At 42.4% G+C, this 14,275-nt stretch overlaps 1 protein-coding gene across 1 annotated transcript in view; it reads right to left on the reverse strand.

The window, feature by feature from the left end:
- The window catches only part of PSD3 (pleckstrin and Sec7 domain containing 3), a 661,118-nt gene that overhangs the window by 501,402 nt on the left and 145,441 nt on the right, over window positions 1-14,275 (reverse strand). The gene's annotated exons all lie outside the window — the stretch shown is intronic.

The raw sequence follows: 14,275 nt of genomic DNA on the forward strand, positions 1-14,275 counted from the left end.
TTATTTCAGTAATGCAACTTAAAAGGTGAAACTAATATATGAGATAGACTCATTACATGCAAAGCAAGATAGTTCAAGCCATGATTTGTCATAATTGTGATGATTATGGCTTACAGCTCATGAAAACCCCAAATCCACAATCTCAGAAAATTAGATTACATGCAATCAATAAAACAAGGATTGTACATAGAACAATATCGGACCTCTGAAAAGTATAAGCATGCATATGTACTCAGTACTTGGTTTGGGCCCCTTTTGCAGCAATTACTGCCTCAATGCGGCGTGGCATGGAAGCTATCAGCCTGTGGCACTGCTGAGGTGTTATGGAAGACCAGGATGCTTCAATAGCGGCCTTCAGCTCTTCTGCATTGTTCGGTCTCATGTCTTTCATCTTTCTCTTGGCAATGCCCCATAGATTCTCTATGAGGTTCAGGTCAGGTGCGTTTGCTGGCCAATCAAGCACAGTAATCCCACGGTCATTGAACCAGGTTTTGGTGCTTTTGGCAATGTGGGCAGGTGCCAAGTCCTGCTGGAAAATAAAGTCAGCATCCCCATAAAGTTCGTCTAGGAAAGGAAGCATGAAGTGCTCCAAAATCTCCTGGTAGACGGCTGTGTTAACCCTGGACTTAATGAAGCACAGTGGACCAACACCAGCAGATGACATGGCTCCCCAAATCAACACAGACTGTGGAAACTTCACACTGGACTTCAAGCATCTTGCAGTGTGTGCCTCTCCATTCTTCCTCCATACTCTGGGTCCTTGGTTTCCAAATGAGATGCAAAAGTTGCTCTCATCAGAAAAGAGGACTTTGGACCACTGAGAAACAGACCAGGTCTGTTTTTATTTAGCCCAGGTAAGACGCTTTTGACGTTGTTTGTTGTTCAGAAGCGGCTTGACAAGAGGAATACAACATTTGAAGCCCATGTCCAGGATCCGTCTGTGTGTGGTGGCTCTTGATGCACTGACTCCAGCCTCAGTCCACTCCTTGTGAAAGTCCCCAACACTTTTGAATGGCCTTTTCCTGACAGTCCTCTCCAGGCTGTGGCCATCCCTGCTGCTTGTGCACCTTTTTCTACCACACTTTTCCCTTCCACATAACTTTCTATTAATGTGCTTTGATACAGCACTTTGGCAACATCCAACTTCTTTTGCAATTACCTTTTGAGGCTCTCTCTCCTTATGGAGGGTGTCAATGATGGTTTTCTGCACAACTGTCAGGTCAGCAGTCTTTCCCATGATTGTGATTCCTACTGAACCAGACTGAGAGACCATTTAAAGGCTCAGGAACCCTTTGCAGGTGTTATGGCTTAATTAGCTGATTAGAGTGGGACACTTTGAGCCTAGAATATTGCACCTTTTCACAATATTCTAATTTTCTGAGATTGTGGATTTGGGGTTTTCATGAGCTGTAAGCCATAATCATCACAATTATGACAAATCACGGCTTGAACTATCTTGCTTTGCATGTAATGAGTCTATCTCATATATTAGTTTCACCTTTTAAGTTTCATTACTGAAATAAATGAACTTTTGCACGATATTCTAATTTTTCGAGTTTCACCTGTATATATATATATATATATATATATATTTTTTTTTTTTTTTTTGTAAGATCTATTTATTATGCTCAATGGTCACAGAACATGGTACATAGTCCATGAACACTATTAACATATGGGGTTGATTTAGCAAAACTGGAGAGTGCAAACTCTGGTGCAACTGTGCATGGTAGCCAATCAGCTTCTATCTTCAGCTTTTTCAATTAAGCTTTGATAAATAAAAACACAAACAAAACAAAAACTGGAAGCGGATTGGTTTCTATGCAGCACTGCAGCAGATTTTGCACTCCACCAGAGCTAGTACGAGATTATGCACCACTTTTAGAAAATCAATCCCATTATGTCCTCCAACTTATTTATCTGCAATATAAAGGTATCATCAATTAAAAAAGGGCTTCCTCCACGGTATAGTGTATGTGCCTCTAACCTTACCTGAAATTAGCAGAGAACAGTTGTTTATCACCTCCAAAATGGATGTCACAGTATGCAGCTTACCAAAATCGGTGACCCCATGATGCAAGAGGTCTGATAAGAACTTTAGTGACACATAAACAGGGTCCAAACAAAGGCTGCCAGTTACTGATTCCCCAGCCAGTCTGTATCATTTCCCAAACTGCATATCCACAGTAATCAGATCACATTACAGGTAAAGACAGAAAGGACAGTCCAATTATGTAGATCAATTATGTTTATTAAAAGAAAAAAAAACTTCACCTTTCCATTATTGATAGACCTGCATCTAAAAGCATCTGATGTCAGATGCCAACGTTTGGACCAGCACAGTGCTGTTAACAACATAAATATACACCGGTCAGCCATGACATTATGACCATGGACAGGTAAAGTGAATAGCATTGACTATCTTGTTACAAGGGCACCTGAAAGTGGTTGAGATATATTAGGCAGCAAGTGAACATGTTGTGCCTGAAGATGATGGGGTTGAAAGCAGAAAAAATGGGCAAGCATAAGGATTTGAGTGACTTTGATAAGGGCCAAATTGTAATGGCTAGACGACTGAGTCAGAGCATCTCCAAAACCAGGGTGGATAAAAATTGATGATTTTTTTAACAAAGTAAGAAAAGAAAATCGGATTTTTTAAAATTTAAATCAGATTTTTTTTAATTTAAATTGGATTTTTTTTATTTTTATCAAATTTATTTTAATAAAATGCTTTTGGAGTAAAAAATCTATCTAAAGATAGTTTGCTATTTAAGATACATTAATAATTAGGTTTATTCAGCATGAAATGGAGCTTAGTTATGTAGCATGAGGCTGTATATTCTGCGATATTTAAATTTTTTGTAAACTCATTCAATGAATCGAAGCTCTGCAAGCTGAGATAACATGCACTGCATTGATGCAGTCACACAATTTCACAGTAACCATGAGAAAATACATGAAATAAAAGAATTTGAGTCGTTCAACTATGTGTGATTAACCGCTTGCCGCCCTGCCACTGTGTATATACGTGTGCAGGGCGGCAGTGGAGCGCAAAACCACGTTTTAAAACGGGTTCCGCGCTCCCGACACTTTCGCCGGCAGGGGGCGCGCGCGCGCGCGCTCCCGCCGACCCGCGGGTGACACGATTTGATCCAGGAGGGATCAATCATTAGATTTCAGCCAGTGATTTCTGGCTGAAATCACATGATCGGTCCCTGTCCTATCCTGTCCTGTGTTGACATATACACAGGGCAGGATATGATGTCATTCTTCTCTGCCTGGACACATTCCGTTCCAGACAGAGAAGAAGACACAGTAAAAGTGAGTACACAAGCACTACACTACAGTTAGAACACACCTAGGACACATTTAACCCCCTGATCGCCCCCCCCCCAGTTAACCCCTTCACTGCCCTGTCACCAGTGTCACTGATCAGTGAACCAATTTTTACTGATCACTGTATCAGTGTCGCTGGCGACTTCCGATAGAGTTAGCGCCCCTCCCAGATAGCGCCAGTTTGCCAGCCAGTACACCATTAATCCCGTTTAACCCCTTGATCGCCCCCCCCCCCAGTTAACCCCTTCACTGCCCTGTCACCAGTGTCACTGATCAGGGAACCAATTTTTACTGATCACTGTATCAGTGTCGGTGGCGACTTCCGATAGAGTTAGCGCCCCTCCCAGATAGCGCCAGATTGCCCGCTAGTACACCAGTAATCCCATTTAACCCCTTAATCCCCCCCCCAGTTAACTCCTTCACTGCTCTGTCACCAGTGTCACTGATCAGTGAACCGATTTTTACTGATCACTGTATCAGTGTCGCTGGCGACTTCCGATAGTGTTAGCGCCCCTCCCTGATAGCGCCAGATTGCCCGCCAGTACACCAGTAATCCCGTTTAACCCCTTGATCGCCCCCCCCCCCCAGTTAACCCCTTCACTGCCCTGTCACCAGTGTCACTGATCAGTGAACCGATTTTTACTGATCACTGTATCAGTGTCGCTGGCGACTTCCGATAGTGTTAGCGCCCCTCCCAGATAGCGCCAGATTGCCCGCTAGTACACCAGTAATCCCATTTAACCCCTTAATCTCCCCCCCCCAGTTAACCCCTTCACTGCCCTGTCACCAGTGTCACTGATCAGTGAACCAATTTTTACTGATCACTGTATCAGTGTCGCTGGCGACTTCCGATAGTGTTAGCGCCCCTCCCAGATAGCACCAGATTGCCCGCTAATACACCAATAATCCTGTCTAACCCCTTGATCGCCCCCCCGAGTTGACCCCTTCACTGCCCTGTCACCAGTGTCATTGATCAGTGAACAGATTTTTACTGATCACTGTATCAGTGTCGCTGTCGACTTCCGATAGTGTTAGCGCCCCTCCCAGATAGCACCAGATTGCCCGCTAATACACCAATAATCCTGTCTAACCCCTTGATCGCCCCCCCGAGTTGACCCCTTCACTGCCCTGTCACCAGTGTCATTGATCAGTGAACAGATTTTTACTGATCACTGTATCAGTGTCGCTGTCGACTTCCGATAGTGTTAGCGCCCCTCCCAGATAGCGCCAGTTTGCCCGCTAGTGCACCAGAAATCCCATTTAACCCCTTAATCGCCCCCCTCCCCCCCCCCAGTTAACCCCTTCACTGCCCTGTCACCAATGTCATTGATTACAGTGAACAGATTTTTACTGATCACTGTATTAGTGTCACTGGTGACTTCCGATAGTGTTAGCGCCCCTCCTAGATAGCGCCAGTTTGCCCGCTAATGCACGGGATTTTTTTTTACCAAAAACATGTAGCAGAATACATTTTGGCTTAAATGTATGACTAACTTTGAGTTTACAATATATTTTTTATAGCTGAAAGTAGAAAATATTGTTTTTTTTCAAAATTTTTGTGGTTTTTTTGTTTATAGCGCAAAAAATAAAAAGCGCAAAGGTGATCAAATACCACCAAAAGAAAGCTCTATTTGTGTGAAAAAAAGGACATAAATTTCGTTTGGGTACAGCATTGCATGACCGCGCAATTATCATTTGAATTAGTGCAGCGCTGTATAGCAAAAAAAGGCATACATTACAGTATCTATACCATAGCATGTAGACGCTATTACTTTCACACAAAGCAATCAATATACACTTATTGGGATTTTTTTTACCAAAAACATGGAGCAGAATACATTTTGGCTTAAATTTATGACTAACTTTGAGTTTACGATATATTTTTTATAGCTGAAAGTAGAAAATATTGTTTTTTTTCAAAATTTTCGTGGTTTTTTTGTTTATAGTGCAAAAAATAAAAAGCGCACACGTGATCAAATACCACCAAAAGAAAGCTCCATTTGTGTGAAAAAAAGGACGTAAATTTCGTTTGGGTACAGCATTGCATGACCGGCAAGTATCATTTGAATTAGTGCAGCGCCAAACAGCAAAAAAAGGCCTGGTCATTAAGGGGGGTAAATCCTTTGGGGCTCAAGTGGTTAATCTATTAACCTAAAATCGGTTCTGATATCGCTGTTTTACTAACCGGATAGCTTATTATTCCTTCATTTGGTTTGTAAATATTAAATATTCTAACTATCAGCAAGAATAAGTAGGATTCCTTACATTTAAAGAGCACCTGTCATTTTAGACTCATCATGGCAGTGCCCTGTTAGCGAGCATCCACTCACCTGCTGCCACCACGTCCCCCACCTTGTTGTGTCACCAGCCATCCCATTAAAGTGAATGGGACTGTTGGTGAGTCAACAGCGGGTCAGAGGAGGAGCCACTGCGGGACAGATGACAGTTGCTCTTTAAAAATTATGATTTAAATCAAACCTTTTCACTAGTGATTTAAATCGTGATTTAAATCAACTTGATTTAAATCATATCTACCCTGTCCAAAACTGCAACTCTTGAGGGATGTTCCCAGTCTATAGTGGTCAGGATCGGTCCAAGGAAGAAAAACTGGCGAATCAGCAACATGGCCATGGGCAGCCATGGCTCAATGGTGCATGTGGGGAGTGATAGCTGGTCCATGCAGTGCGATCCAAAAGAAGAGATACTGGAGCTCATATTGCTGAAAAGTTAACGTTGGTTCCAACAGAAGGGTGTCAGAACACTTAAAATTGTATAAAAATAAGCATTTGCAGACTTTTTTTTCCCCAAGCTTCCAGACTGGAGACTAGATGGATCTATCAGCTAGGCACATTAATACCGGATATATTAAATATGGAATGTGGACATTAAGTGCTTTATTGATAATCACTGATTATTTTAATCCTTGCAACATTTTATGATTGATATTGTATATCAAATTAATTTTATATTTAGAATGTAAGCTGTATTTTAAAATTTCATGGATGTATTTTAATGTCTTATCTATTTATTTATTGTTGCGGATGGGTCTTCACTGAGAAGTTGTTTGGGAAAGAAACTGGACCAGCCAAGAAAGCAAGTACTGTGGTGGCCTTTGTGTGGACCTGGTTTACAGCACTATCAGACCTCTTGAATCAAGGGGGGTATTTTGGTAAGCCGCATGGTGACATATGTTTTGGAGGTGATACACAGTGGTTCTCTACTAAAAAAAAACGTTAGGGTGGAGGCATATGCACACTGCAGTGGAGGAAATCCCTCTTTAAATCCATTGACAATATTGTTATAGTGCAGACAAATAGGTAGAAGTAGCATATTATACAGTATATTAATGGTTTTTATGGACTAGTCCCAATGGATTATGTTGTGTGACTATTGAGCATAACTGTTCTTGATAAGCTCCATTTTCTGCACCCTGATCCTTCAAGCCCTTGCAGCTGGGCACAGCTACTACTGGCATGCACTATTTGCTCCTCTGAGTCTTTGCAGCTGGGCAGATCTGATCATCTCTCTGCAGTGGTCCCACTAGTTCCTCTGTTTTCTACTAGTAGTCTGGCCATGTTCATTCTATATCTGGGGAAGCAACCTGGATGATGGACACAGCTGAGTCTAAAACCCTGTGAGGGGGCCCCAGTTGAACACCACCTGTCCCTTAGACTCCACTTCTTGGCAAACCCAGTTGTAGTTAGGATAGGATGCAGTTTGCTCTGTTCCACTTAGTTTGTGATGGGAGACAGTTCAGAACTAACCTCAAAGTATTATAGGTAAAGGACACACAGGGAGCGCTCTCAAAGAAACAGCAGCTGAACATCCAGGATAAACGCATATAAAAATCCTCGGTAAAACATATACATATAAAAATGCAGTGCTGTAAAATGATCAAATCATGCAAATCAACACAATAGTAGTCCTGAAAAGGTGTTCATTAATTCCCAGTGCCAATGGAAAGAATGCAAACTAACCAGAAGCGCATTTAAAATATGCATGTGTGTAAGAAATCCTGGAGATTCCCCTCTCTCCCTCTGGTCAGAAAATGGATATGTGCTGAAATGGATGACGATAACACCCTCTTGTGGGAAAACGAAATCCTGCAGGTCAGGAAACTCCCAGGATAGGATATTCCTCTTCAATGGAACCAGGGCTGGGATTGAAATCACTCTGTGACGGTGAAATTGGGAGAAAGACCCCTCACAGAGAACACAGAGAGATACTCATAGTGTAGTATATTACTTCAATTTATGTTTTACTTGGTTTTTTTAAATAAATTGAAGTAATATACTACACTATGAGTATGTATATACTACTACCATGTAATGAAGATGAACAAAGACAGCCATGTTTGAAGTCCAGTTCATGTGACATCAAGACTGACAGCAGAGAAGTGAATGTAGCAATGTATTTAAATAGGTTTAAAAAAAAAAAAACACATGCACTCACGCATGCACAAGTGTGACATACTCATTGGACCACTTGGTCTTTTTCAGCTGAAAATCTTCTATATTTCCATTTTGTAGTAAAAGAGCAATTACTAAGCATGATCTTCATGCAACACACCCCATTCATGATGTCCTTTGATTTAGGCCTAGTTCACACCGATGCACTGCAGCATATGCCCATTTGACATCTGTGCAGATGCATGGCCCCGAATGCAGATTCAAATTGGAATTACCCCCGGTCACATCAAGCCTGACTTTGAAATCATGTGACTTACAGTGAAGTTGCACAATTTCAAAGTCGGATGAGATGCCGATTTTAGGTGCGATTTTCAAGACATCTAATACAGATGTCTATGCAAATTGCATGAAAAGTAGTACATGTACTACTTTAGAAATTGGTGAGGCTCCAACCAAGATGGAAGCACACCGATTTGACCCCTTTAATTGCGGACAATAGGGCGAGACTTGGCATACGATTTGCACCGGGGTGTTAGCATCTGTGTCCATGCAGCCACTGCGTCCCAACTGACATGAATGGAATTACCTGCGCAGGAATGCAGAGAACACCTATGCATCTCTGTGCACATATATATGGCCCTTGTGCCGGTGTACGCTGTATTACACCTATGTGAATGAAGCCTAAATTTCTCTGCATACACTGAACCATTTAAATTGTTTGTAGAATAAATAGTTGTATGTACACTTAGTCAAAATCAAATGTACTTGACTATAAAGGCACAGTCACCACGGCTGAGGTCAGTGATGGGTTAGGTACAGTGAAGGAAATAAGTATTCGATCCCCTGCTGATTTTGAATGTTTGCCCACACACAAAGAAATTATCAATCTAAAAATTGAATGGTAGGTGCATTGTAACACTGCGAGACAGAATAGTAATAAAAAATTCAAAAGAAATGCATGTCTAACAAATGATGCACTGATTTGCATGTTTGTGAGGGAAATAAGTATTTGATCCCCTTCACAAAACATGACTTGGTACTTGGTGGCAAATCCCTTGTTGGCAATCACAGAGGTCAGACATTTCCTGTAGTTGGCCACCAGGTTTGCACACATCTCAGGAGGGATTTTGGCCCACTCCTCTTGTTGTCCTGTCCCCTTAGAAAAAACACCCCAAAGCAGAATGTTTCCACCACCATGTTTGACAGTTGGGATGGTGTTCTTGGGGTCATAGGCAGAATTCCTCCTCCTCCAAACACGGCAAATTGAGTTGATGACAAAGAGCTCGATTTTGGTCTCATGTGACCACAAAACTTTTACCACTCCTCCTCTGCATCATTCAGATGTTCAGTGGCACACTTCAGACGGGCCTGGACAAGTGCTTTCTTGAGCAGAGGGACCTTGCGGGCACTGCAGGATTTCAATCCTTGTCTTCGTAGTGTGTTACCAATTGTTTTCTTGGTGACTGTGGTCCCAGCTGACTGGGGATCATTGACAAGATCCTCACGTGTAGTTCTGGGATGATTCTTCACTGTTCTCATGATCATTGACACTCCACGAGGTGAGATCTTGTATGGTGCACCAGACCTATGGAGACTGAGATGTTTTGTGTTTCTTCCATTTGTGAATGATTGCACCAACTTGCTGCTTGGCGATAGTTTGTTAGCCCAGTCCAGCATTGTGTAGGTCTACAATCTTGTCCCTGACATCCTTGGACAGCTCTTTGGTCTTTGCCATGGTGGAGAGTTTGGAATCTGATTGTTTGATTGTTCCTGTGGACAGGTGTCTTTTATATAGGTAAGAAAATGAGGTATGAAAGACACCTGGTGGACAGAAACCCTGCTGAATGATAGGGGATCAAATACTTATTTCCCTCATGAACATGCAAATCAGTGCATAATTTGTTAGACATGCATTTCTTTTGACTTTTTTGTTGCTATTCTGTCTCTCAGTGTTACAATACACCTACCATTCAATTTTTAGACTGATCATTTCTTTGTGAGTGGGCAAACATTCAAAAATCAGCAGGGTATCAAATACTTATTTCCTTCACTGTATCCATGGGTACCCAAAGTGTACACCAAGGGAGAATGTCACCAGCACACCGAGGATCACCAGTATGGGTCCAAAAGTTTTATTGAACGATCACATAGTTCCAGTGCAGTTCTCTGTAGAGGAGATGCGGCATGTTCTGCTTTTTTTCTGTGGCTGGAGCGCACTGTGGCTGCGAGCACTGGTGTGGACTATGGCATTGACAGCCATGCAGCCATGCATGAGAAGCCTGAACTCGATGACTAAGTGCTTTGCACGAAACGCGCCAGGGTAAGGGGCTACGGCGTCCTGACATCACGCCGCCGCTGGCGGCCATCCTGAACACCTGGTCAGTTATCTTCTTTTTCTCCTTGTATATTTGCACCTTATCTGGAAATAAAATTCCCTGTTGAATGCAGTATCACGCTATGTGGCATCATTTTTGGGCTCTCTGTGAGTCTTACTATTCACAGAGCCCGTTTGAGAAGTGACCTGAAGCAGTAATACCATTTGAGGGACCCTGAAGGGAGCTGGAGCAGGAACCTGACCTACCTGGGAGTGATTGATCTGGCTGATCAGATGAGACAGAAGTGATCTCAAATGTGTGTTTATAGCGCACATCTGGTGAGTGCGCAATTCGCTTACTTTCAGTCACATCATTTGTCGCTCCTGATCTAGAGGAATTGAGCACCTATAGCTGAGATCTACTATGATCTTCGAGTTCATTGCTTGGAATTTTTCACATACCTGCCACCATAACCACTCATTTGTGGTCTTATATGTTGTTTTGCACTTTATATCTATTGCATCTATGGTGTAATGTTGTGGCAGCATTTGCATGATTTGCACTTTATATGTATTAAGATATATTATTATTCTTATTTAATAGTAATCTACACACATTTATTTAACAGCACTGCACTGCCTTTTATGATTATTAGTTTATAGAGGTTTTATGGTACCTTTTTGTGTCCTAGCGGCTGGAAATGTGTAATAGCGCTCGCTTGACTTCACCTTACATATCTGCAACCCTGCATGCCCATTGGCCTGTGTAGTACTGGCCTCATGTCTTTCCATGACACCGGCGCCCTGCCTCTGTCTCGTCCTGCCCAGTGCTGGCGTCATGGGTTTCCATAACGGCAGCCGATGCAGGAATGACTTTGAGTGCATGCGTGAGTAGTAAACTCGCACGGTGCATGCGCAGGTGACATGCGTCGTCATGACACTATCAGCCACTGCACCAATAGGACCAATTTAGGTTTGTCCTGATATTTGCTCACTTGACAATACGAGACACACCCCCACATCTCTAGGCAACAGCTTATAGCTTCTCTCAGGGACATATATGCTGCTGGTCGTTGTTTCCAGAATACATTGCTGCTTTCAGCTGACACTTTATTACAATTCGGGGAGTACTATGATACACATGACCACAATGTCTATATCCCCGGGAGTGCAGTTTATGCACATCTGATTATTGTTTTATGGTTTATTTATGTTTGCAGTTATAATGTTTCTGTTTACATTGATTTGAATGCATTTTTGGAGGGAACATGACATCATGAGGTGGGGCCAGGCTCATTTTACTTCACTCTGATTGGTGGATGGTTTTCCTAAATAGTTCCAGTTTCTGTCACAAGCCTGATGAAGGGGTCCTGAGAGTCTCTGAAACGTTGCCTTGCAGTAACAATGTGATCGTTCATTAAAACTTTTGGACCCATATTGATGATCCTCGCTATGGTAGTGACATTCTCCCTTGCTGATTCTGTTCTGTTCCAGCCGACAGTCGCTGCAGCACCCATTTACACACAGCCATTTTTAAAGTAGGAACGTGTGCGTTTGGATTGTCCACTTGCATTCTGCAGTGTGCACCAAACGCAGAAAACACTAAGGACTCTGGGCTTAAAAATACCCACCATTTTTACAGGTATTTGGCTTTTTTTGTTGTTGTTTTTGCCTGTAAACTCACCTTTATGTTAGCCTATGGGTAAATTTATTAAAACTGGCGGACACAGAATCTGGTGCAGCTGTGCATAGTAAACAATCAGCTTCTAACTTCAGCTTGTTGGATTAGGCTTTGGAAAAAAAAAAAAAAACTTAGAAGCGGATTGTTTACTATGCACAGTTGCACCAGATTCTGTGTGCACCAGTTTTAACCACATATGGGCTGCCCCACAGCAGTCTTACTGCTACAAGGTGGCCCTCCTGTGCAAAATCATGTATAAATATGATTTTGCACTTCCGCCTCACAGGGGCATGCTCGCTGCCGGAGGATCACTTCTGCTGGGAACTGTTACAGCAGAAGCCGGTCTGCGAGTCTCAGTGAAAGGATATTCATCAGCACCCGCAGATCATCAGGCAGGGAAGAACGGAGCTCTACCCATGCTCTGTTCAGACAGGGGGGAGTGATTGATCATGTGTCAGAGTAGAGCTGGGAACACGATCCATCACTTCCCCTTGTACCAGCACCGTCTACTGTACACCAAGCACATAGCTAGGCACACACTTAACCCTTGATCACTCTAGATGTTAACCCCTTCCCAACCAGTGTCATTAGTACAGTGATCAGTGTAAATTTTTAACACCGAACACTGTATTAGTGTCACTGGTTCCCCCAAACTGACAGTGTAAAAATGTCCACCACAATATCAGTCCTGCTATAATTCGCTGATCGCCACCATTACTAGTAAAATTCCAGTATATGTCCCTTAGTTTGTAGCTGCTATAACCTTTGCGCAAGCTAATCAATATACGCTTATTGGGATCTCCCCATATGTTTCAATGCACACAGACATTTACAGGCAAATTCAAATAGGAGCGTTTACAGTCAGAGAAAAAAAACATCACAAGTACATGTAATGATTTTGGGTAGAAAATGCAGAACGTGCCTAAACATGCATAAACGCTAGATCCGTTTAGGTGAGTTTGCGTGTTAATGCATTGTAAATGACAGAATAAATTAATATTCTGGCCAATAGAAAGCATTAACGCGTAAATGTTCATGCAATACGCAGCTTTTACCATGTTTACCAAGTGTGCATGAGGCCTAAAATGTTAATTTTAACAAGTTTCAGAATAAAGCAGAACCTGCTTCTTTGGGTACACATATACCAAGGACAATGTTTCTAACTCCATTTTTTAGGCAGAATATAAAAAAGTTTTGGCTGGCATACCAATTGGTCATCAGAGAAGAGTGATTTGATTTGCAGCAGATGGATATTGTAAATAACATCACCCAACACACTGGTCAATCACCAGATCCAGTCCACCAGCTTTTCTATTAGTTATAAATAAAAGCCATACAGGGCTGGTATATTTCCATGGCTGAAAGGAATCAAATAGACCACCATACTGGATGGCAGGAATAGGATTTTAGACGAATTCTAGATTTTAGTTAAAGTGGCTCTCTTGCTAATATAAAACTCTTCAACAAATTGTTTTCATGAAAATAATGCTCACCTCTCCTGCTGCCAGTGCTGTCAATATGCAGTAATGAAAAAGCATATAAATTCCTACTACTCTGCTGTGTCCTATGGTTTCTCCCATTGATGGCTACTTCACTAGTGCAGACTGCAACTAGGAATCTGACACACTGGGGAAGAAGTTCCTGATTCTTTATATTCAGCTGGTGGCCATTATGCTTTGATTTTTGATCATCTCTAGTTTTCAGTTAAAGTGAATCTCTTGCCAAAGTAAAGCTTGACAATAAATTGAATCCTGCAAAGGAGACACGGAAACTCCCCACTCCTGCTACCAGCATCGCCAATTTCTGCAATGGTGAATAAGCCACTCAAATTCCTAATCCCCTGCTGTGTGCTGTGGTTCCTTCCGTTGACCTCTACATCACTATTAAGCACAATATTCATGTATGGGCTAGCAAGTCAAACCACTAAGTGCAGAGGGGGACCAGGAATCCAATACACCGGGACGTTTTGGATTTTTTATCTTCAGCCAGGAGTTTCTCTTTACTACTGCACGGATCACTGGTGAAGGCAGCAGGACTGGTGGGGATTAAAATTTCCTCTCTGCAAGGGACAATGTAGAGCAGGGGTGTCAAACTGGTGGCCCTCCAGCTGTTGTGAAACTACAAGTCCCATCATGCCTCTGCCTTTGGGAGTCATGATTGTAACTGTCAATCTTGCAATGCATCATGGGACTTGTAGTTTGGCAACAGTTGGAGGGCCACCAGTTTGACACCCGTGATGTAGAGTTTGATGTTAGCAACCAAGTTGACTGCCTGTTCTGCAGGTTGGTTAGGTTTGTACTTCAAGAAGAGAGAGAATAATGGTGCCAGCTGATGTCTAGGAATACAGAGTGCATCTCCTTATTCCTTGTGGTTCTGGCTGCGGTTGTGTTCTCCGCACCCTGTTCTTCCTCTGGAATTAACCTCTACGGTGACAACAGTGTGAATTTACTTTAGTAATTTTTTTAAGTTACTATCCCTTAGTAACTTATCCCGACAATGGAATGTCATATCTATGCAGTAGGCCAAACCCAATAA

Source organism: Staurois parvus, unplaced genomic scaffold (assembly GCF_062004578.1).
Source record: "Staurois parvus isolate SC_StPar_1 unplaced genomic scaffold, SC_StPar_1.0 ptg000013l, whole genome shotgun sequence".
NCBI lineage: Eukaryota > Metazoa > Chordata > Amphibia > Anura > Ranidae > Staurois > Staurois parvus.